Source organism: Pinus tabuliformis, chromosome 5_2, assembly GCF_031772625.1.
Source record: "Pinus tabuliformis cultivar Carrire ecotype Pingquan chromosome 5_2, CPIR1, whole genome shotgun sequence".
Lineage (NCBI taxonomy): Eukaryota > Viridiplantae > Streptophyta > Pinopsida > Pinales > Pinaceae > Pinus > Pinus tabuliformis.
This window is the reverse complement of record NC_142306.1, coordinates 1053469315-1053495751: the sequence shown is the minus strand read 5'-3', so window position 1 is coordinate 1053495751 and position 26437 is coordinate 1053469315. Positions and strand designations below refer to the sequence as shown.

Here is a 26437-nt window from a genome sequence, read left to right as displayed (position 1 = left end):
AAAAATAAAAATGTAAATATTAAATAATCAAATATTGATTATGTTAAATAGTCATTAAGTTAAATGAAAAGACATGTCTAGTCTTGAAAGGACACCTGCATGGGTATAAATGCAGGTCCTCATTATAAAGTCAGCATCACTTATACATTATTATATATAATAAATTATTATTACAAAATACCTCTTGTGTATTTTTACATTCAAGCCTACAAGCTACCAATTTTTATGCTTCAAAAGTGATCTATCTCCTCTCCTTTCTGCATCTGATATGACCTCAGTTGATTCTCTAATAACATCTTCCACTGCACGGAAGAGCCCTGGTATAAGGTGGTCAACATCTCCCACATCTCATTTGTTGTGTTCTTCTCAGCGATATGTGGTATGACATGATCCTTGACCCCGTTTAGGATCATGCATTTCGCCTTTTCCATGGCCTCCTCATACTTCTCATTTGCATTCGGATCAATAGGGACAGCTACGATTTTCAAGGCATAGTCCTTGATGCAATGTTTATCCAGGATTGCAAGGATCATGGCCTTCCAGATGACAAAATTGGAAGCCTCGTCCAATTTGTCATGATCCCTCAATCCGTTCACTGCCATCTCTGCTCCTCTTCTAGACTCCCTCTGAGTCTCAACTTCCCTCCTAGAAATCCTCTTGCCAACTGTCGAATCACTCCTCTCTAATCCCCCTTTGCCGCTGCAACTCGGATCTGGATTTCTTGGCTAGAAATTTGTCGAGCTAGTGCTTCCCTCTAACTTGGTTTAGTCTCCTTAGACATTGTTCTGCACAGACAAAAACAACGTCCCACTAGCTCATCAAATCAAAAACTGCACAACTCCCTTACCCCTGGCAACTCGAAGAATCTAAGCCCTTCAGGCTCTGCGCAATCTCTGCGTGGGTTGAATCTGCTTCTCCCGGCGAACTGCGTCAATCCTTCTTAGCTCAGAAAGATGACGTGGCTCTGCGTGAGCCTAATCTGCCCTCCTCTGCCTTTGCATTGGCCCTTCTCCTGGCTCAAAGTGCTGATGCAAGAACTGTGTGAGCCTCTGTGTCACACACTCCACACTGCATCACTCCCCTTGCCTTTTTAGCTCTGGAACAACGTTGTCTCTCGGGGAAGCTGCTTCTCTGCTGCAATTTCTCAGATTTCTCGATCGGTGCCTTCTGTCGACTATGATCTGCAATCACTCTGATACCATGTGAAAATTCCTGAATCTAACACATCAAAAATCCCTGCTGCAATTACTAGTTCACAATCTCCTACTTGTTCTTTACATTAACAAGTTATTTAATTGCGTAAACATCAAAGTAAACACAATTGTAGCTTTCACAAATATACAGATCGTGCACTGAAATAAACAGAGACAATAACACAAAGGACAACATTATTTGTGTACAATCATCCCCGGTAAAACCCAATTCGGAAAAACCGGTGCAACATATAGAGGGTTTGTATTATTAAGCAGATTTCATAAATACAACTAGGGTGCCAGAAATGGCTCACCCAACAAAGAATATCCTTAGCAGTAGTACCTCTATCTAGAGACAGATATTTCAGCAAATCAGCAAGCAAATGATCAAACCCCACAGCGACTCTGGCTATTCCCTATGCTGGACAATGAAAGTTGCTCCAAGCACTGCTCTAGAATTGCGTCACTCCCAGGAGCTGCGTCACCCTCTCCCGGCACAAAATCTGTTGATATGCTCCTAGTTTGCCCCACATAATCTCCCCAATGCTGCCTCTGAGGGCCAGTGTTAGCCTCTACAACTTTTGTGTCACCTACGTCAGCCTTCTGCGCCCTCTACGTCAGCTCTTTCGCCTCTGCGTCAGCCCTTCTAGGGCCTGCGCTATCTCTCTAGGCACTGCGCTGCCTCTCTGCTATGTATTCTTTAGCCTCGAATGAAAATCCCAAGCTGAACTGCCCCTTATTGCAACTCTAATCACTAACTTGATTTCCTCAACAAACCTCGCCTCATAAAATCAAATTCTTTGATCACCTAGTGTATCTTCAACTGACCCTCAAGCCTCCTCTTATACTTTTACTGTTGACGAATCAACGACCGAGATTAAGTCCCTAATCAACGGCTAAAGATTAGAACTAGCTTGATTCTCGTCACTTAGAACTTTTTCACCCATATTTTATTAATACACATTAATATTTTTATTTTCCTAAGTTTAGATATAGGAACCCATTAAAAATATTAATTATTTTAATAACTCCTCATCCGGGTGGAATTTCTCCAAACGATTTTTGGGTCTTGGAGATCTCATGTGCCTTAGCCTCTCCACCAAATTTCATGGGTAGAGCACATCCAATGCTACCCAAAATCAACACTCCTCTTAGCGAGGAATGTGCTCTAGCAATGCTTCAACATAGAAGCATCACAATGATCCTCTGTATCGGTCCTCTATGTTGATGCTTGCCCACTGCCCCACATTCACCACATTGTTGCTTCCTGTATTGTCGCCCATGACACTGCCACTGCCACTGCTACACCTATACAGCAGCTCCCTCTCAAAACGCTGCCTCATGTTGCCCATAGCACTGCCACTACTAACTGTTGCACTGCAACCCAGTTATTGAGAAGTAAGTAACTGACTTCACCCAAACACTGACATCCTGGTTAGTCTGGAAGACTCGTGATGCTGAAGCTACCTCTGTTGCTATCCTATGTTGCCCCTCTGATGCTACTGTGTTGTGGTTGTATATGCTCTGTGCCTTCCGCACTGCTACAACACTCCACTGCATTGCTTCAAATTTTGGCGCTCTAGCTCTACCACTGTTGCTCCATCATCCCTCGCACCAACTGACTCTCATCATTCTGCTACTATCATTAAGGGCTCTCGTAGTCGTATGTGATCCAAGAGTTTGGGCACCTCAAGGATCCTATCCCTTTTCCTGTAGTCCTCCTCACTACAGTTCAATGTCTCACCACCTCTTCTCTAGAGGCGCATGAGCACTATTGGCAATATTGTCATCAATCTCGACATCCTTCTCCACCTTTGCTGGAGCTGCCTTTGAGTCGGAAGCTTCTCCCTTGTCTTTCTTCCTAGGGCACTGAGATACATAATGTCCCATCTCCCCACAGTTGAAGCACTTGACCTTAGAGATGTCCTTCTTCTGCCTCTTCCCTTGTTGTCCCGCAGATACTAGAGTTACATCCTCCTCCTCCTCTTTCTTGACTCGAACTCCCTTACCACTACTCCCCGCCTTGGTCAACCTCTTGATCTCTTCCTATCAAAGAGCAGCCCACATCTCTTCCCAACTGGGGAGAGTCGCTCTGCCCAAAATGCTTGACTGTGACTATTGTTTGACAGGACAGATTTGACTTCGATTGGGCAAGTGAGTTTTGCATATTGTACTCTCTCTCTCTCTCTCTGCTAAACTTTTGAAGAATAATAAGAAGAATTGATCAAAGGGTTTCCCCACATTGAGGTTTGTCCCTGGCATGCGCCACATCTTATGTCCTCTTGTCATCGCTTCTCTTCTACTATTATTGTTTATGTTCTATCTGCATTTTACTATCATGTTAATGTGATCGCTAATCTGGATATTGATATTGGGCTAATAAGAAAATTGAAGTAAAATTTCTCTTAAGCATAGAACATAATCTAAGATTAACAAGATCTCTACTACATCGAAGAAGTTCTTAAAGATGTGTACTATGGTGGCAAGTCATCTCAAGGAGGGCATTAAAGAACTATGGGATCTCCTATTTTCTCTCAAGAAGGATATGACCAAGACATCTACAAAGGACAAAGGACTATTCTTTAACACTTACCAGCACATTTGAAGATGAGAATGTTTGGGTGATCGACAGTGGAGCATCATGACATATGACTAGTGAGCACAAGCAGCTAAAGACATTGTCAAGAGGAAAATCTTCTTACTCCATTGAACTTGGTGAAAAAAAGAGCTATCCTGTGAGAGGAATTGGATCAACCTCGCTGGAGCTGGAGAATGGAGGAAATATTCATCACAACAACATCCTATTTGTTCAAGGTTTGCATAAGAATCGACTTTCCATTTCATGTCTAGAAGAAAAGGGAGATATGATTGCTTTCATAAATGGAAAGGTTGTAGTATGGGATAAAAACTCTAGCATCGAAAATGCAAAGATGATTGGGATCCGTGAAGGAAGACTCTACAAATTGCTGACTCCCCTCCCTCAAGCTTTGGGTTATGTTGAAGTTAGCCCATGCAAACTTTCGCATAGAAGGTTTGGTCGCATTCACTACAAAATCCTACCAACTCTAAATTCAATGGTGAATGGCATCCCCGAACTCAAGGAAGACCATGAAGGAATATGTAAGGGATGTGCACTGGGTAAAAATACCAAAGGAACATTTGGAAGCAATGCTTCAAGGACAAAAGAAATTATGGATCTCATTCATTTCGATGCCTATGGTCTTATGTCTCCAAAGTCTCTTGGAGGTCATCTATATTATGTAACATTCATTGATGACCACTCAAGGAAAACTTGGGTTTATTTGATGAAATCCAAGGATGGAGTATTCGCCAAAATTCAATAATTAAAAGTTGAAGTGGAGAACCTTACAGAAAGGAGAATAAAGATATGAAGGTCCAATAATGGAGGAGAATATACTTCAAAGGAAATCATAGCCCTCTGTAAGGAGTGTGGGATTAAGAGAGTGCTAATAGTCCCATACAATCTCGAACAAAATGGAGTTGCAGAACGAAAGAATCGATCTATTGAAAAAATTGGAAAATCCATGTTACATGATCAAAATTCGTTGAAATTTTTGTGAGGTGTGTTGTCGCCCGAATTGTATAGGCACCACGACAACGCTCAATACGGAGGTTATCACGTTGATCCCCGCCCACTCCATTCTAGCTGTCTCCCAACAGCAAGCTATGGGGGTAATCCCTATGGAATGAGGTGAAGGAAAACAAGTTGGGGGTTGTCACTCTGATCCCCGCCCACTCCATTCTCGCTATCTCCCAACAGCAAGCTATGGGGGTAATCCCTATGGAATGAGGTGAAGGAAAACAAGTTGGAAACCAACTTGTTTGGGGGACGCGAATGAGTGGTCAAACCACTTGGTTAAATTTAAGCAACATTATTATTTTGATCAAATTTTAAAGTATGAGACCAGTGCCTTAATGGAGTCACAAATTCTTGCTTATAATAAACTAGAACATGTTGACCACTCCATGTCAACTACCCCATAGCTGTATATTTTTTCACGCTTGGATTTCCATCATGTCCGAGCACTCAGATGATCTACAAATTCATCATTATCAGCTATATGTACATTGGAGTTTTGTTAACCCATTCTGCATTTTGTAATGTAAATGATCTTAGTAGGACAAATGTATGTAACAACCTAGGTAAATTTATTTTTCTAATGATGATTTCTATCGTAAGAAGTTTTTAGTCTCACCGATACATGTGTGTTTCTAAACATGGATGATCGATAGAGTTTTTCTCTCCAGCATCACCCCAAAGCTAGGATGGATTTTGTCGTTGGGATTTTAAATGAGTCCTAGTGTTATTTGTCGAGTCTCTGTAAAAGTGATTTGGGAATAATTCTAACTATTTGGTTAGATTATTTTATTACAAGTCACTTAATCTACTAGATCATATTGTGTCATAGAAATAGGTAATTTTTTAGGGTCTATAACAAACAGGTGTTCCCCCTTCATGGGTTAGAAACATAATATTTCATGTAAAAAATATTTTAGTGCATGGTCCCTCATAGATAGACACCATGGCTAAATATTATAGGATTGGAAAAATTAATAATCCCTTCATGATTCAATTAATTAAAATTGTTGGCCAAAATAAATTAAAATGTTAAAGCCAGATATTTAATGAATTTAGGTCCTAGGAAAATTAATTTAAAGTTGTTAATTTTTTTAGGTCCTCGGCTAAATTTTGTCGTTGGGATTTTAAATGAGTCCTAGTGTTATTTGTCGAGTCTCTGTAAAAGTGATTTGGGAATAATTCTAACTATTTGGTTAGATTATTTTATTACAAGTCACTTAATCTACTAGATCATATTGTGTCATAGAAATAGGTAATTTTTTAGGGTCTATAACAAACAGGTGTTCCCCCTTCATGGGTTAGAAACATAATATTTCATGTAAAAAATATTTTAGTGCATGGTCCCTCATAGATAGACACCATGGCTAAATATTATAGGATTGGAAAAATTAATAATCCCTTCATGATTCAATTAATTAAAATTGTTGGCCAAAATAAATTAAAATGTTAAAGCCAGATATTTAATGAATTTAGGTCCTAGGAAAATTAATTTAAAGTTGTTAATTTTTTTAGGTCCTCGGCTAAGGGAATATTGAAAATTTCAAGATATTTTGAACCCTTGAGACATAGTAGTTAAGTCAAAGTCAACTTTTCGCAACAATTAACTCAAAATAATCTTGATTAATTAAAAATGAAATTCGAATTTCCTCAAAAAGTAACTTTATTTCAGCGGTGATGATTAAAAGATCACTTAATCTTCATCAACGGTTGAGATTGCTTTGACAAGGATCAAGCCAACTAGCCGTTGGAAAACTTTTTTATAATTGAGAGGTCTCTTTAGCAACAAGAGAAGCTTTATGTTTATCAACTTTTCCATATGGTCCAAACTTGGTTCTGTAAACCCATTTGCATCTAACAAGTTTTCATCCCTTTGGAAGAGGAACAAGGTCCCATGTAGCATTTGCCAATAGTGAACGATATTCTTCATTCATAGCTGCATCCCAATCTGGATGGCCTGAAGCTTCTGCAAAGGTGTCAGGATCATAATTCGTTGAAGCTTAAGCCATTAAAGAAAAGGCTCTATCGAACTGAGAATGTGTACGACCCTGATCTGTAGGATCGCTTGCAAGAGCACCTGCTACATCCCGAGTAGTGCAGCCCCATTTGGGAAGCTGAGGAGCTGAAGGAGAATCCCAAGAAGGTGGGGGAGGATTGTCATCCTTGCTGTCATCATCTGAAGAAGGAATATTTTCAGAAGTAAAAGGGATAGAGAGAGGTGGCACATCCGCCGAACTAGGCTTGTAGGCCGATATATTTTCAGCAAACTTTACATGTCTTCTAATGATAACATTTTTGGATTTAGGTTGAAGAAATCTATATCCTTTGACATCTTCAAAATATCCAACAAAAATACATTTTTCACTCTTAGGTTCTAAGGCTTTATGTTTCTCATCTGGAATATGGGTCCATGCTTCACTTCCAAAAACACGAAAGTGACTTACATCTGATTTAATTGAGCTCCATGCTTCTTCTAAAGTGATATTGTTTAAAACCTTAGTATGAGTGTGATTTACTATGTAATTTGCATACTTAATTGCTTCTACCCAAAAATTAAGACTAAGTCCTTTAGATTGAAGCATACAATTAGCCATTTCCTTTAAGGTGCAATTCTTCCTTTCAGCTACATCATTTTGTTGTGGAGTACATGGAACAGTATGTTGCAATTGAATTCCATGCTCAGTGCAAAAGTTGATGAATTTGTTGTTAACATATTCTCCGCCATTATCAGATCTTAGTTTAAGAATTTGATGTCCAAATTGTTTCTCAACAAAGACCTTAAAGATCAAGAACATGTTAAAGACTTCACTCTTGAGTTTTAAGAAGCATACCCAAGTGTGTCTGAAGAAATCATCAATGAAAGTTAAGAAATACTTGTAGCCAAAGAATGAAACAACTGGAAGTGGACCACATAAATCACTATGCGCAAGCTGTAAAGGGGTTGAGGCGTGCCAAGAGGCATGTTTTTCAAAACCATCTCGATGATGTTTTCCAAGTACACATCCGAAACAAACACCATCTCTGCAAGATAACGTAGGAAGACATGTCACCATATTTTCTTTACATAGATTTTGAAGGGAGCGATAGTTTAAGTGACCAAATCGTTCATGCCAAAGTTTGCTCACTTCATCATGAGCAACAAATACCAAGGGAAGAGTTGATGACCCAAATTTCTTAAACTTACACAACCTTGTAGAATCATCAACAATGTTAGTAGCTAGAATCTATCTAGGATCTCTTAGGTCCTTAATTACAACATCATGGGGTGAAAATTCAACGGTTTTACCTTCACCTAAATGAGTTATCTGATATACAGATAGAAGGCTACAGGATAAGGTAGGAACAAAATACATCATTAAACTGACCATTGTTTAGATGAATAGTTCCAGTCCCTACAACACTCGAAGATCTATCATCACCAACATAGATATTTTTGGTTACAATCATTTAAAGAAGAAAACATGGCTTTGTTCTTAGCTATGTGATAAGAAGCTCCAGAATCAATGAGTCACTCATGAGAATGAGAAGAAGAAGATACATTTAGAGCATAATCATACCGAGATGCTTGACAACCACATGCAGAAAGTGTTATTCCTAAAGATGAAGTTCAAGTTGAAGAGTGCTCCAAATGGATGTTATGCTTCTTCATGGCTTCTTCCAAGGCTTCCATCTTCTTAAAAAAATTGGATTCTAAGTGGCCATCACGATTACAAAATTTTGCAATGTCTCTCAGTCTTCTTCCCTTTGTTTTTATTTGCCTTATCATTTTGTTGAAATGATTTTTCATTTTGAGACTGAAACTACTTAGGACCCTTGTTTGGTTTAGGACCATTTTTTTTAGGATGTTGCTTCTTAGGATTCTTTGAATTTGGTTACTACTGGGCTGCTAAGACTTTCTTAGAAGAGTTTCCAATATTAAGAAGACCAAGATGTAAGAGTTTTTCTTGTTCTCTTATTAAAGAATCACAGAAGGCATCAAAAGAGGGGGACTTGTAGGCTTGTCCTTGAGAAATAAAGGCTTCTCTAGTAAAATAGAAGGTGGAAACAAACACAGAGTAGGTTGGTCTTAACTTCGTAAGAATGGAATAGATAAGGTTACCATCTTCTTTCTTAACCTTAACACCTTCCAAGAGAAGTCCAAGGGGCTTGAACTTGAACAAAAAATCTTCAATGAAAAAAATTATTGGGGTCCAACATAAGCAACTCATTTTCGAGTTCATCGGCTCTAATTTCATTTTTAATTCCAAAAACTTTATTGAGTTGTTTCATTGCTTCATCAGGGGTATCAATTTCTGCGATATGGAATCTAAAGTCTGGAGAAATAGACATCCCTAACAACCCACGTGCTTCATTTTGCTTATTTTCCCATTGGCTTTCTTATCTTCATCTTTAGGTTTAGACTCTTGGTCTAAGGCTATTCTATAAAGACCTTTACTTCTAAGTAAATCCACAATGTAGGATAGTCATTGCAAGTAATTGGTGTTGTCAAGAATAACTAAGCATGGACTTTCCATTTTAAAAGAAACTAAAGCTATAGATGTTGAAACTAAGTGTTCCAATGGAACAATCTCGAAAAAATTAAGCCGATTAAAAAAAAAACGGCTCTTAAGACGGCTTTTGAATGAAGAAGTTATGGCTTTTTGAAAAAACGTTGTTGAAGATGCCAACGAACCACGTGAATGTTGGGAAGTGAATGATAATGTTATAAACCCTCCCCTTTCCAAACTTAATTTAACTAGCTCACTTTTAAAAAACGATTATTTTATGTGATCCATTTTTATAAATAAATGAAAGTCATTTTTACAATGGTACTTTATGAACTATCCACTAAATTGTAACTTAAATAAAAGATAAAGTGACTTTAGCATTATAAGTGACTCACTTTTTATAATGGCTGAGAACATTTTTACATAAAGTAACTTTAAAACATAAGTTACATGTGCTTTTTGAAATAGTAACTCAACAAAAGAAAAGACTTGAACCCAATACCTCTATTCTCATAAAGTAACTTTGGACCAAGTGAGCTAGTTTAAAAGGTTAGTAATTTTTGGAAAACAGAAAGGGGATTTTTTTTTTGCTCACTTAAGCTTTGGAGTGTGTGCTTACTTGAAAACCCCTTTTTACCGACAAAACAAAAATACCACACAAACCAAAACAAACACACAAAAGTAATACAAGCCTTGTGGCTTAAAGTTAGCTTTGGCCGTAAACTATATTTTTTCCTCCATGTTTCTGGTTTTCCGAGATCACACTAAGGCGTGGCAGAAAAGAGCATACGCATGAGAAAAATCTCTTTTCTATTTCTATTTTGCCCAGATCGCAAAGTGTCGTGAGACAAAGAGCATACATAGAAATGAAAGGTATAGATTCGGTAATAATAATAATAATAAATTATAAAGGACTATAAACTGAAATAAACAGAGATAAATAACTAAAATTTCAAATAAAGACTGTATACCTCCAGATCTTAAAAATGACGTAGATAGGGCTACCAAAAACCTTTTCGCGTGAAACAAAAGGGGTTCTTCACTTGAAGAGATGCTCCTAACACAATAGAGCAGTCCTCTCGGCCCAAAAGCAGTCAGAAACAGTGGATCTAGGAAACGACAATCAGATGCAGTTGTACCGGCGTCGGATTTGGATCACCAACAGATGCGGCCCTCGAATAGCTTTGATACCATGTAGGAATTTATAGGGTAAGTTCCTTAGATAGAACACCAAAGGACACCGCTCACAAACAAATCACAGATCAGTACACCAGTATTCTTAACGTTGTTAAAACCCTCAAAGAGGGAAACAGTCCACGATCTGAGCCAATGCAGCCACTTCAAGCAATTTATTAATGTAAAGGAAAGAAAAATTACATAAGCTTCTCTCATTAACAGTCACCTAACAAATGACCCTCCATGCTCTTTAAATAGACATCATGGACCAATCAGGGGTTAAGCCACGGATCAAGTGTCGATAATACCAAGGAGAAAATGAACCGTCAGATCACTTCATGTCTAGAACATATCGTGATCGTCGGATTGTAAGTTACAAAAAGTACATACTAAAGAAACACATTGTACCTAACTATACACTAGACCAAGTTGCACTTACTTATTTCCTATGTGTTGGAATATCTTAACAAGAGTGCTAGTATAAGTTTTTCTTTTCACATTAAGATCACCATTTTTCTAAGCCTCAAATTAAATAACATTTAAGACATATTTCAAAAATAATTTTAGGCCCTCATTTAACTAAAATTAACCAAGTCTCTGCATTTCACATAGCTTCAAGTTTTGCATTTGAATATAAGACAGTCAAGTCATTTCGCAGCAGTTTCCCATCCTTTACTTGAACCTTATTTCCTCTGCAAGATAGTTGACTCCACAAGGCACTGGTATCACTTTCCTCAAATCATTTTGAATCCTTAAAACCTTGCGTAATCTAAAACAAATATTGGTTGCTTAGTTGTGTCTCCCAAGTTGGTTGGTTCCCAACTAATCTTTCCGCTTTCCATTTCCATAGGGTCTACCCCCCTTAGTTTGCTATTGGGAGACAACTCAAACGGAGTGATTGGGGATCAATGTAATGGCCCTCGATTTGAGTCGTTGTTGCGGTGCCTAGACATTCTTTGCGACAACATTTTTTTGGCGTCATTGCCGGGGAACAATTTATTGGACCTTGGCTTTATGATAATTCTCATCTTTCATCTTCTATCCTTCATCTTTCATCTCAGGTGTCTGAGTTAGATTTTTGTCCAAGCGGCGACTCCACTTTATTCATTTCCTACAAGGGTTTGCACTAGAAAAAATTCAAGTACCTTGACTAATCCCACTCCGGATCCTGAAAAGAATTTTAGAATTCGATTAAACAGACTCTCTTCCTGTGCACACCTTGATAATCTTGGACAAAAAACTCTCTCTCATATCCATTCGCTTTTCTCAGATCCCATTCAGCAAGACATCATGGATGACTTGTATTTTCCTTGCAATTTTGCTAACATTCAAGGTTACCCGCATGACCTTCCTAATACAAGTATGGATAAGTTGCCTTCTTTCCAAGGCAATAATGCGGCAACCAATAAAGATCATCTTAATCAATTTAGGCATTTCATTAACAAGTGGGGTGGTGCTAATGTTGCTCATGACAATGTAAGGATGAATCTTTTTGTGCTCTCTTTGGAAGAGGATGCTTTAGATCGGTTCACCCAAAGACTTGATCATTCCTTCAATTCATTACAAGCTCTCACTAATGCCTTCAAGTTGAAGTTTGGAGATAAGAGGGAAGAAAGGCATCTAGTTAAAGCCGTAAGTATCATAAAGAAAAAAGAAAATGAAACCGTTGAGGAATTTAACAAAAGGTTTAATGGTATTGTTAAGGAATTACCTCAAGATTATAAACCTCCTAATAAATCTCTCTGGGACTTCTACATTGATGCTTTTAACATTGATACCTCTCATGAATTAAGACGTGCTAAACTTGTTGATTATAAGGAGTGTCAAACTTTAGCCGAAGAGATTGAAAAGGATAAGAAGGCACCTAGGAAATCTGATATTCCAGGCTTTCATAGAGATTCTACAAAGCTAAAAGAGCCTAAAGGTAAATAAGTTAAGGAATCTAAAGATGTTCCTATGCATTGGCAGATTCAAAGGTTGGAAAGCATGGAGCCTAACCAAGCAAAATTAATCTAACCATGGTAAAGAGATAAGTACTCTACAATCTAGGTTGGTCCAAATGGAAAAGTCACAAGCTCCAAGTTCCCAACCTAGAAATAATAACAAAAATAATAATTCTTAGCAGAGGAAAGGGCAATCAAATGAACATGCTAAATCCCTTTGAATCTGCCAATCTTGTTGAGGACGCTCCTCCAGATTGTAGGGCTTGTGATGCCTTGCATGAAGAAGCTACTTGCCCCACTATTAACATAATTGTGGATAGTGGGAACTTTGGGGCAAGTAACCAAATTAATGTCGTTGGTAGGTGTTAATTTTAGGCAACAATGGTATGTTCTATGCTTTAGAGCAATTTTACTTCAATTTCTTAATTAGCCCAATATCAATATCCAGTTTAGCAATCACATCGACATAATAATAAAATGCAGATGGAACATAAACATAAACAGTAGAAGACTAGCCAAGACAAGAGGACACAAGATGTAGCACTAGCCAGGGACAAAACCCAATGTGGGGAAACCCTTGATCAATTCTTCTCATAATCTTCAATAGTTCCACAGAGAGAGATAGTACAATTTACAAATCTGATAATTTATAACAGCAGCAAAAGAGCCCTAACCAAAAAAGTCAGAGCTAGTCAACAAGGCAGATTTGACCCTCAACAAATTGGTCAATTTCAGTCAACCTCAAATCAGCCCTCAAAATAGTCTGAAATCAACCCAGTCAAAATCTGGTCAAACAATCAACCTGCGGTCAGCGTTAGCTGCAGTCAACGATGGTCAAAGTCAACAGATTGCCTCGATTTTTTTGCCCAAAAATGCAGCCTAATGGGACATAATTTCTCCACCAAAAATCACAGTCAAAGAGATCAATGTTGCTGGTCAAACTGTCCCTGAAATACAGCCAACGCAGTCAATGCCCAAAACAGAAAATTCCCCTTCTTTCCTTCGTATGTGTGGAGAGAGATGTTGCCCATAAATGCATACCCAACCAATGATGAGAGAGAGAGAGAGATGTGTCAAGATGAGTGTCTAAATGAGGATGAGGCATCATGTATTTATAGCAAACGTTGAGGATGAATAGACGTGATTGTTGGGCTTCTGAGCCTACATAAGCTTGTTGGCCGACCTTGACAATTTGTCCATAATCAAAATAAATTCATAACTTCATTTGTACATGTCAGAATCGGATGATCTCTAGATCAATCCTACACCTCTCGGAGAGAAAAATCAAAGAAAAATATCAGTTGTCATAAATAAGATGACCCATGTCTAGTTTGGCCTTAGTTGCCAATTTTAACACTCCCTGCCACCTAGGGAGAACTCCATCTGCTAATCCATCTACCAATCTGTACTATCTCTGCCATCAATGCCCTACTCTGCTCTGTTGAACTATGAAGAAGAAGAATTGATCGAGAATGTATCATACCATTCTCTACTGACCCAAAGTCAGTCCCAATCAAAAGAGAGTGTCGCATACCACTCTGACTGACCCGCAGTCAGTTCCAATCAAAAGAGTGTGTCTCATACCACTCTTACTGACCCAAAGTCAGTTCCAATCAAAAGAGAGTGTCCCATACCACTCTTACTGACCCAAAGTCAATTCCCATTGATCCCAGATCAATATTGGTCATCCTAGCATAGGGAGTACGGTAGTACACGATGCGTCCATCGGTAGTACTATGGTCCCTATCCTCATTTCCCTACTCATTGGCCAAATAAGACGTACTTCCCATGAGTCCCTGACTGCATGGGTAGGATGTCTCAGCAGGAGAAGGATGAACCACTCATCCTGCCTACATGTCGCCAAGGGGTATCACAGGGAAGGCTGAACCACTTACCCTGTACACAACAAACCACTAGAGGAAGGCTGAACTACTCACCCTATGGTTGCTCACCACTCTAAGAAGTACCCCAAACCCCCCCGGAGCTCCAAGAGCTCAATGTCCATCTCATATAGGATCCTCATAAGAGGGTCTCTCCACGACTCCAAATCGTTCCTGGAAGGCCAAGAACTTGACCTTCCCCAGAGGCTTTGTCAGAATATCGATGACCTGCTCATTAGTCCCAATGTGATGGAGTCGTATTGTTCCTCGTTGTACCATGTCCCAGATAAAGTGGTACCTGATATCTATATGCTTGGAGCGATCATGAAACACGAGATTCTCTAATAATCGGATCCCACTCTTGTTGTCGCAGAGGATCATGGTGGTATCCAGCACATGTCCAAACAGCTCACTGAAGAGCTTCCTCAACTAGACAACTTCACAGGAGGCCATACTACAGCTATGTATTTGGCCTCAGCGATGCTCAAGGCAACCGATTTCTGCTTCCTACTCATCCAGGATATCGAAGCATAAACCAAAGAAAAACAACATCTAGAAGTGCTCTTGTGATCCACCACACTGCCAGCCCAATCAACATCAGAATAACCATGCAGCCTCACATTTCCGGCAATGTATCTCATTCCATGAGTGATTGTGCCCCGAAGATATCTCAGAAGATTCTTGGCAGCAATCCAATGTATATGATGAGGCTCAACCATGTATTGGCTCAATGTGTTAACTACAAAACATATGTCTGGACGGGAGATCACCAAAAACATCAGTGCTCCTATCAGTTAACTATACTCAGAAGCATTTCCCAATTCAGGTCCAGCAGCACTACCACATAACTTCTTAAAGTTAAGTTCCATTTGAGTAGTCACAGGCTTGTAGTCCACCATCCCAAATCTTTCCAATATCTTCACCACATATTTTCCTTGAGAGGAAAATTTTGCCTAGATTTTGCCAGACCTCCAACCCTAGGAAATAGTGCATTGGTCCTAGGTCCTTCATCTCAAATTCAGAAGCCAACTCCCTCTTACATTTGTGAAAGAGAAGGTATGCACTTGTCAGAAAGATGTCATCCACATAAAGTACTAGAATGAGACGTTTATCATTTTCAACCGTAAAGTAAATATTCGGATTAGCTTCACTTCTAGTGAATCCCAACTTCATTAGATAGCTATCAGCATCAAAATAACCAAGTAGCCTCACATTTCCGATAGTGTATCTAATTCCATGAGTGATTCTGCCCTGAAGATATCTCAGAAGATTCTTGGCAGCAATCCAATGTATATGATGAGGCTCAACCATGTATTGGCTCAATGTGTTAACTGCAAAACATATGTATGGATGGAAGTTCACCAAGAACATCAGTGCTCCTATGAGTTGACGATATTCAGAAGCATTTCCCAATTTAGGTCCAGCAGCACTACCACATAACTTCTTAAAGTTAAGTTCCATCGGAGTAGTCATAGGCTTGTAGTCCACCATCCCAAATTTTTCCAATATCTTCACCACATATTTTCCTTGAGAGTGGAAAATTTTGCCTGGCTTTTGCAGACCTCCAACCCTAGCAAATAATGCATCGGTCCTAAGTCCTTCATCTCAAATTCAGAAGCCAACTCCCTCTTACATTTGTGAATGAGAGGATCTGCACCTGTCAGAAAGAGGTCATCCACATAAAGTACCAAATGAGAGATTTATTATTTTCAACCTTAAAGTAAAGATTCAGATCGGCTTCACTTCTAGTGAATCCCATCTTCATCACATAGTTATTGATCCTCTCATACCAAGCTCAGGGTGCTTGCTTCAACCCATAGAGAGCTTTCTTCAACCTACATACATGAGATGCCTGATCATGTACTTCAAACCCCTCAAGTTGTTCCACATAGGCTTCCTCTTTGATTGAACCATGCAAGAAGGCGGTCTTGACATCCATTTGATGTAGGTTCCATCCTTGCGAGGCAGCAAGGGTTATGATCGAGCGGATGATGGTGTATCGTGCAACAAGTGCAAATATTTCATCATAATCAACACCTTCCTTTTGAGAGAAGCCTCGAGCAACAAAGCGAGCCTTGAACTTTTCTGCACTTCCATCAGCTCCATGCTTGATTTTGTAGAGCCACTTAGAGGTGACAACCGATTTGTCCTAGGGTCTAGGGACCACATCCCAGACATCATTCTTCATAATTGACTCGTATTCTTCATTCATAGCATCCTTTTATACTTATTGCTTCACAGCTTCTTCGAATGACGAAAGTTTATTTTGAATGATGATAGTGCTCATGGCAGTCAAATATCCTTGATACCTGTTCGGCTTCTTACTTTCACAGAAAGTCCCTCTTGGTGCAATGTGTCTCTCGGCATCTTCTAGAGTGTCCCTAAGCCATGAGGGTCTTCTTTTGGAGGAGGATGGCTTATGAGGAGGAGGATCAATAGGATCCATAGGTTCATCAACATATGGCACCATTTCTTCCTCTTTCTCCCCCTGATTTTCGGTGTCAGCTACTTTATCCTTCCTTCGGATAGAAAGGTTGTTGATCTTTCTGAGTGTTAGGCCCCTATACTACTAGTGTAACCCCTTATTGTTATTAGTACAACCCCATTATTATATTGTTGTACCCACGTAGTCCCCATATTGTTACTATTGTGCCCCATAGAAGCCCACTATTGCTAATATTGTGCCCTTACATTATTATTGTTAAGTCGGCTCTGATTATATTATGACTCCTTAGACTCCTCTATATAGAAAGGAGGTCTTGTCATTTGGATCATCGAAGAATTGTTCATTTGTGTAATGTAAAGGAGGTTGCCCCCTAGAAGAGGCTGAATTCTAAGGTGTTCATCTATCTTTTCTATCTTTTTGTGAGCTAGTTTCATAACATTTGGTATCAGAGCTTTGGGTTCTAGGATTTCACTACTCCAAACAGGTCATTGTGGCATTTTCGCTATATTTTTGGAGATATGATCCAAGGAAGTTAGGGCTTTTGCAAGCTCTAAAATTTCATCTAAAAAAGGTCATCGTAGGATTTGCGCTATAACTCTTTTGCTACGAAGTTTTAGAAGCTAAAAAAAAAACCATTTGATAAGAAATCGGTCTGAACCACAGCTCCGAATTTCAGATCCTGTATCGCTATATTTTCGGAGATATATTCTGAGGAAGTTAGGATTTTTGAAGACCCCCGAATTACATTCCAAATAGGTCACCTTGGGAAAATCGTCATAACTTTCTCTCTGAGCATCAGATTGACATTTCATAAGAAGTTACAGAAAGAAGACGAACTGTAATTTTTTGTGTATTTTTCAAATCCAAAGGTCAAAACCAATGTTACCAGACTCGGAATCGACAATAAATCGGCAAGGCAAAAGAGCGAAGAGTTTTAATCGGATCGGGAAAGAATCGGGAAAAAATCGGTGGATACAATAAATAAATATATACACATATATTGAATTAAAAAAAAACATATTTCATTGATATTCAATAAAGCCATGTCCAAACAATGCATGATATCAACAGATGTCCAAAAAATCATGAGGGCAATGTGTATACTTCAAGTATAAAATATATTTATTATTGGAAAACATTTAAAAACAGGTACAAAGATTCAAACGACACAAGCAACTTCCAAGTTTTTGTCAACCAACACCACTGACCTACTAAAATCTTACTTGGGGTTACAGTAGCATGACTTCTAAATTGGGTTAAGTTTGCATTGGTAGTGCATTATACCCATTGGTAGATCACTTATACACTCGACGACAACAAATGAATTTAAGGAATTGTTTCATTATTATAGGTCCTTGTAAAGTTCCAACATTCTGCAACGATTTGCTTTTATTCAAAACGATATAGAGCTTTAACATACTCCAACTAGTTTCTTTTATTCAAAATGACATTTTTAAAGGAAAAGAACGTTGCTCGACCATTGGGGAGTAGCCACAAATATGTACGTATACCAACCATTGAACCAAGTCAATAGTTACTTGCATGAGCATCGAGGCAAGTAAGTCGTGTTTGATAAGTAGACCCATAATTCACTTAGGTGACTCTTTGGGCGGGGTGAAGGCGGCGTGGCTGGACCTAAGGCATAGAAAACCTGGAAAGCAGCGTAGTCTAGTAAGACGAGCGATCCAACCAATGCTAAAGTTTTTGCCTAATACATGAAGTCGTCTGCCTAATATTGTATACATGAAGTCGACCAGCAAAACCCATTGCGATCTTGATGAATTAGAGAAAGGGTTCATGTTTATTGAAGCCAAATTGCACTTAGTGAAGAAAGAACGTGATGGGCGTCGTTTGATCCACGACGTATCTGGATAGGCAGGCAACAAGAAGAAATGAAAGTGACCTCCAAGCGCGACAGGTGGCAAGAAGAAGTGAAATTGAAACCACAAAATAAAACCCTGTGGACTTTTAACCTATGAATCTGAGTGGCTCATTGAGTCCTCTACAAATCGCCGAAATCGCGAGTCAAACTCATGTTAACCATGAGTCAAACTTGGTCAACATGAGTTTGACTCGCCGAGATTCAAATCGGCTCGTTTGGTTGAAGATCAGAGTCGGAATCGTGAGTACTCGCGAGTGATCGGAGACTCCTGTAACACTGGTCAAAACAATGACATGTGGCATGTCATACAAGTTCGTTATTCTGAAAAGTTGTATAATCAGGTCATCATGGGAGATTGTGCATAACTCTTTCTTGGAGAATCCAATTTCGATCAGACTGGTGGCATTGGAAAGAGGACGTAGAGGACTACTGCAGGTTGTGATTTCAGAACTCGACGATCCAAAATTACAGAGTTACAGTCGTTTCAAGATCGAGCTCCTAAAATCAAGAAAAAGCAAGATGAGGAAGTTTGATGGCAAGGATCCGGTAAATTGGATACTACAGATGGAGAAATATTTTGATCTACATGGTGTACCATTGTTACAAAAGGTACGTACTACATCTAATTATTTAGAACCGAATCAATTTTTATGGTATAAAGGGCTTTTTTCTCGTACACCACTTGTCACGTGGTCAATTTTCACGAAGGAAATGATAGCACATTATGAGGATACAAAGAGAAATGCCTTCTTTAGCCAATTGATAAATCTCAAACAAAAGTGTTCAATGGCAGAGCACATTGAGGACTTTCAAAATTGAATATAAGGGAAAATGATATTCCAGAGAAGTAGAGGATTGATGTCTCCATAGGGACTTTAAAGGATAGCATTCAACATGAGGTTCGTCTTTGGGAACCTGATTTATTGGAGAAGGCATTCAGGTTGGCAAGAAAAGTGGAAAGAAAAATTATGGAAACAAGAAATTCTACCCCTCACAACTATAAACATGGAAATGTTGTTTCTCCTAGTCGTCCACAACCTACAAAGGTGATACCACAACAATTGGAAGAAAAAAAAAAAAAAAAGGGCTTTGTTACAATTGTGATAGCAAATGCACTAAAGGTCATAAGTGTACTGAGAAGAAATTATTTTACATAGATTATGAAGAGGAGCAAGAAAAGGATCAAGAAACATCAAAAGAAGAGGATATACACCAGGAACCAACCCCAGAGAAAGAAGAAATGAATCCGACCATATCTTGTAAAGCATTGGCAAGAATTACCACTCCTCAAACTCTCAAGATAAAAGGACATATCAAGAAGAAAAAGGTTCAAGAAGTGAAAGATCACATCGAGAAAGAAGAAATGAATCCAACCATATCTTGTAATGCATTGACCGGAATTACCACTCCTCAAACTATCAAGATAGAAAGACATATCAAGAAAAAAAATGTTCAAGAAGTGAAGGATCACATCGAGCATCAAGAAATGAATCTGACCATATCTTGTAAAGCATTGGAAGAAATTACCACTCCTCAAACTCTAAAGATAGAAGGACATATCAAGAAGAAAAAGGCTCAAGCAGTGAAAGATCACATAGAGCATCAACAACAAGTTCTCCAACTTTTAAAGGATAACGCCACTTTCTTGCAGAATCGAATGAAACAACAAGTAGATCAACATCGCAGTGAAAAATGTTTTGATAGGTGATTGGGTATTTTTACGACTACATCTCAAGCAAGCTATTTATGAGAAGGAAATGTTGGCAATATTACATGCACTTAAGAAATGGCGACCTTACCCAATGGGAAGACACTTCAAGGTAAAAATGGATCATGATAGTCTTAAATACTTTTTAGAACAAATATTATCTTTAGAAGAACAGAAAAAATGGGTCACAAATATGTTGGGTTATGACTTTGACATCATCTATAGAAAAGGGAAGTAAAATTTTGTTGCAAATGCACTCTCAAGAAAGGATGAGGATGTGGAAGCATTGTTTTGTGCTATTTCTATTATCCAACCAAATTGGATAAACGAAGCAAGGGATGAATAGAAGAAGGACGAAGAAATGTGGCCACTCATTCAAAAGTTGCAGAAGATCCCAATTCAAACAATATTGCCAGAACTTGAAGAGGAAGGAAAAATCATATTGGAGCCTGGAGTAGTCACAAAAACAAGAACCCGACAGCTATGAAATTGATCAATTTCAGAGTATCTCATGAAGTGGAAGAACTCACCCGCTGAAGATTCCACATGGGAGGACAAGAATTTTATATAGAAGCATCAAGAACTATTCAAGCGTTGAGGACAACACTTTTTGAAGGAGAAGAGCATGTTAGGCCCCTATACTACTAGTGTAACCCTTATTGTTATTAGTACAACCCCCTTATTATATTGTTGTACCCATGTAGTCCCCATATTGTTACTATTGTGCCCCATAGAAGCCCACTATTGTTATTATTGTGCCCTTTGAATTCCTTCAAACTAATTTTTCAAACCAAGCTTATGCGAAAAAAAAATAAAAATAAAAACTACACACTTTATTTTTTCACTTTGTAGGAGCTTGATATTGAATCTGATGTATTTTTGTAATTTTAGATCTCCAAGGTCTCAAACTAGTTTCATAACACTGAGGGCCATATCTTCGTCGAAGGTGACATCATGACTTATCTCAACTTCCTTTTGCCCAGCCACATAAATTCTATATCCCTTAAAATTTTCACTATAGCCCACAAAGATTCCTTTCTTCCCAGATGCACCCAATTTGCTTATTTTCTCTTTTGGCATATGAAAATATACAGGACTTCCAAAAATTCTAAAATAAGAGACATTGGGTTTCTTACCAGTGAACATTTCTTCGGGAGTCTTGGAGTCCAATGCTTGATGAGGACATCGGTTTTGAACATACAAGGCGGTATTTGCAGCTTCAGCCCATAGAAACTTCGAAAGGCCTTGCTCATAAAAAATGGCACAAACAGCTTCTACAATAGAGTGATTCTTCCTTTCAGCCACACCACTCTGCTCAGGAGTGTATGGCGTTGTAGTCTCCCTCTTAATGCCAGCTTCTCTGCAATAATCTTGGAATTCATTGGATTCGTACGCGGTCCCATTATCAATCCTCAGTATCTTGATTTTCTTCTCGAATTGGTTTTTGATCAAGGCTTTAAAGTGTCAGAACCAAGTGAACACTCCATCCTTCTTCAAGTAGATGTAGGTCTTGCGATTATAATCATCCATAAAGGTGAGATAATAAAAGTATCCTCCCTAGGAGTTTACGGGCATCATACCAGATATATCGGAGTGGATCAATTGCAATATGTCTGTGGTCTTGCTATTGCTTAAGTGGAATGGTCCCCATGTAAGTTTCCCTTCGGCACATCTCGAACATACACCTTCATGCTCTAATTCGAACTCGGGCATACCTGTCACCATTTGTCTCACATCAGGTAGGGCCTTATAATGAAGATGGGTGAACCTCTAGAGCCATAGTTCAGATTGTAGATATGTGTCGCAAGACATGGCTCCCAATGGACTTCCTCCAACTTGATACAAAGTGTCAGCCCTGAACCCAAGAGTAAAATCATCTTTAAAACTTCTTTTCCAAACACATTCCTTTCCATCGATAAAAGCCACCTTGAATCCTTTGTCTTCCATCGCTGAAATGGACACCAGGTTCTTCTTGAGATCGAGTACATATAGTACTTCTTGCAAATGAATAGTGTTACCTTGATTTAATTGAAGGATAACATTCCCTACTCCCTTCACGCCATAGGTGGCATCATCTCCAAGCATGATCTCCAAGTTTGTCTCATTTTCTATCAGATTATAGAGGGCTTCCTTGTATCCGGTGAAGTGCCTTGAGGCACCACTATCAATCAACCAATTTCCCAAAGTGTCCGGGGGAGAGGTAGTGGAGAGGGCCGATATAAGATAGTACTCCTTTTGCTTATTGTTAACAACATTGGATTCTTCATACCTAGAGTTCCTTGATTTCTTGGAGGGTCGACCATTTCCTTGATGTCCCACATTCCTTTTCCCTTTGCCATTGGACCTGCCATTCCTTTGATCGTTGTTGTTGAAGTTGCCCTTGGAGTTGTTATGATAGTCATCATCTCGAGATGTGTCCCTTCTATTAGGACACTCCCTTGCATAGTGCCCAAAGTTATTGCAAACAAAGCATCTTCCCTTTTTTCCATTTTTGAATCTCGGTCTTCCTTGACTTTGCTTCTTTGAACCTGCATTGTTCTTCCTCTTGGCATGAGTAGAGAACATTGTGGTCCTCCAAGGGTGGTGAGAGTAAGTTCCCTGTTAGGAATGACTTCTCCAATCGAGAGTAGATCATTCTTGATCTAAGTAATCCTCAAGAAATAGGATTGAATGTCCTCGTCCTTGCCTTCTTAATATCCTTCAACTTATTCTTGAGAAATAGAATTTGATTAGCATTACTAACCTTGAACATGCCAACCAACCTATTGTAGATCTCCTTGGAGGTCTTCAATTCAGAGATATAGGCCACCAGATGCTTGTCAATGGAATCCTTGATAATCTTCTTCGCCTTGACTTCAACACTATTGTACTTGGTCTTCGCAGCAGCCATGCATTTGAAAGAGGCTCAGGTATTTTACCATGCACATAATCCATCACTTCTTTTTCTTCCAAAGTCAAATCAAGAGACATCTTCCATTCATGATTGTCAAATTTATCATGGAGCTTATCTTCAGCTGAGTGGTAGGATGAGGAACCCATTGAGTCTTTTGTCCTTGTCCAACTGTCTTCACTCTTGCTTGGGCTTTGTCTTCACCTCAGCTTTGATACCATGTTGATTTTAGATAACAATGGTATGTTCTATGCTTTAGAGCAATTTTACTTCAATTTTTTTATTAGCCCAATATCAATATCTAGTTTAGCGATCACATCAGCATGGTAGTAAAATGCAAATAGAACATAAACATAAAGAGTAAAAGACAAGCCAATACAAAAGGACACAAGATGTGGCACCAGCCAGGGACAAACCCCAATGTGGGGAAATCCTTGATCAATCCTTCCTATAGTCTTCAATAGTTCAATAGAGAGAGTACAATTTAAAAATCTGATAATTTATAACAGCAGCAAAAGTGCCCTAACCAGAAAAGTCAACGCTAGTCAACAAGGCAGATTTGACCCTCAACAAATTAGTCAACTTCTACCTCCAAACAACAAGATGAATCAACCCTCAAAATAGTCTGAAATCAGCACAGTCAAAATCTGGTCAAATAGTCAACATGCGATCAACCCTCGCTGCAATCAACGCTAGTCATAGTCAACGGATTGCCTCGATTTTTGTGCCAAAAAATGCGGCCTGCTACCAGAAATGCGGCCTGCTGGGACAAAATATCTCCACCAAAAATCGCAGTCAAAGAGGTCAATGCTGCAAGTCAACGCTTGGTCAAATTGTCCCTAAAATTTGGTCAACGCAATCAATGCCCAAAATAGAAAATTCCCCTTCTTTCCTTCGCACGTGGAGAGAGAGATGCTGCCCAAAAATGCGTACCCAATCAATGAGCAGAGAGAGAGATGTGTCAAGATGAGTGTGTCCAAATGAAGACGAGGCATCATGTATTTATAGAAAACGTTGAGGATGAATAGACGTGACTGTTGGGCTTCTAGAAGAAATTTCAACCCCCCACTCCGGTTATCTGTTTTCCTTATCACTCCATGCATTTAGTTTTAAATCCAAGCATGATAAAAATTCTAAAATCTGGAAATGACAAAATTTTCTGAAAGCACAAAATTTAGATATTTCACAACTGCTAAAATTGCAGAAATAAAACATAGCAAAATTATGACAGCCACACACAGAAAATAACACAGTGATTTTTGGTCAATGTGACCCTGGGAAAACCCCCTACAACTCTTGGGGAAAACCAGTTTGAGAGCTCTTTATTTCTGAAAATGCTTTTACAGAGAAACTGAAATACACAGTAAAAATTCTAGCAACCACAAATTACAACTTATCTCGATTTCGTGCTTGAACTCCACCTCAAAAATCATGCCAATCATCAAACAACCAAAACAAAAACTTTTCTAGCAATAAACCAACATTAAATGTTGTACAGCCTGCCTCGAAAATTGTGACCGGAATCTACGGTATGGACTGTACAGATTTCATCGATACAGTTGCCTCGAAAATCATGCCCAAATCTGCCTTGAAATTTGTGCCCTTGCTGTCCTCCTTCCTCGATTTTTGTGTCTTTTTCTTGTTGTACGGTTTTGCCTTGGGTTGCATGCCAATAAATGTTGCTACCCAGATTTGCTGAAATGTCTTCTTGTTGCTCTCCCTCACTTCCTCACTGCTCAAAAATTTTCTCCTTGCTCTCCCTTCTCTTTCTCTCAAATGCTCATGAAAGAATGAATTGATCTTTTCTCTTCTCTTCTCCTTTTACTCTCTAAATGACCTTTTGGGTTACCCTAAGATCTAATGGCTTAGATTCATTTACATCTAGGGATGAGAATAAATGTGCATTTAATTCTCACTTTCTATTTTTTAAATCACACACTTAAATAAAGACCCACTTAGCCTTTTATTTCCATAGTCACTTTTTCACTTTCTAATTCTTCATTAACTTTAATAAAGTCACCATTAAATTAGAATGTAACTTTACCACTTATAAAGTCACTTTTAAATTAAATTGACTTTACCACTTATAAAGTCACTTTAGGAGAAAAGTACAAATAAATTTGGACACTTTTCCCTAAGCCAAAGATTAAAGCCTTAGGGAACCACTTGTCCTCTGGTACCCAAATTTTAACAAAAGTAACTCGACAAAAAGAAAGACTTAAACCCAAGACCTCTATTCTCATATAGTAACTTTGGACCAAGTGAGCTAATTTAAAAGGTTAGTAATTTTTGGAAAAGAGAAAAGATTAGTAAATTTTTCTTTTTTTAAGTCACTGAAGCTTTGGAGTGCGTGCTTACTTGAGAAAGCCCTTTTTGCCTACAAAACAAAAAACCACACAATCCAAAATAGACATACAAAAAAACCAAACCTTACGGCTTGAAGTTAGATTTCGCCGGAAACTAAATATTTTCCGTTTTTGATTTTCTGAGATCACACTAAGGCACGGCGGAAAAGAGCATATGCATGAGAAAAATTCTTCCTTTTTGTTTTTTATTTGCCCAAATCGCACGGAGTCGCAGCGCTAAGAGCATACGAAAAATGAAGGGTATGAATCTGGTAATAAAAAACAGAGAGATAAATAAAGTGAAATAAACAGAGAGATAAATGACTAAAATTGCAAATAAAGACTGTATACCTCTAAATCTTAAAAATGATGTAGCTAGGGCTACCAAAAACCTTTTCTCATGAAATGAAAGGGTTTCCTCACTGGAACAAATGCTCCTAACACAATAGAGCAGTACTCTCGACCCGAAAGCAGTCAGAAACAGTAGATCTAGGAAACGACAGTCGGATGCAGTTGTACCAGCTTCGATTTGGATCACCAATAGATGTGGCCCTCAAATAGCTCTGATACCATGTAGAAATTAAAAGGGTAAGTTTCTTAGATAGAACACCAAAGGACACCGCTCACAAACAGATCACAAATCAGTACACCAATATTCTTGACGTGGTTAAAACCCTCAAAGAGGAAAACAATCCACGGCCTAAGCCAACGCGGCCACTTCAGGCAATTTATTAATGTAAAAAAAAGAAAAATTACATAAGCTTCTCTCATGAATGGTCACCTTACAAATGACCCTCCATGCTCTTTAAATAGAGATCATGGACCAATCGGGTGTTAAGCCACAGATCAAGTGTTAGTAATACCGAGGATAGAATGAACCATCGGATCA

The 26437-nt window shown here is 38.7% G+C and overlaps 1 protein-coding gene across 1 annotated transcript in view; it reads right to left on the bottom strand.

Annotated features, from left to right (window-relative positions):
• LOC149162853 (basal transcription factor complex subunit-like protein) overlaps positions 1–26437 on the bottom strand; it is a 232251-nt gene that overhangs the window by 7783 nt on the left and 198031 nt on the right. The gene's annotated exons all lie outside the window — the stretch shown is intronic.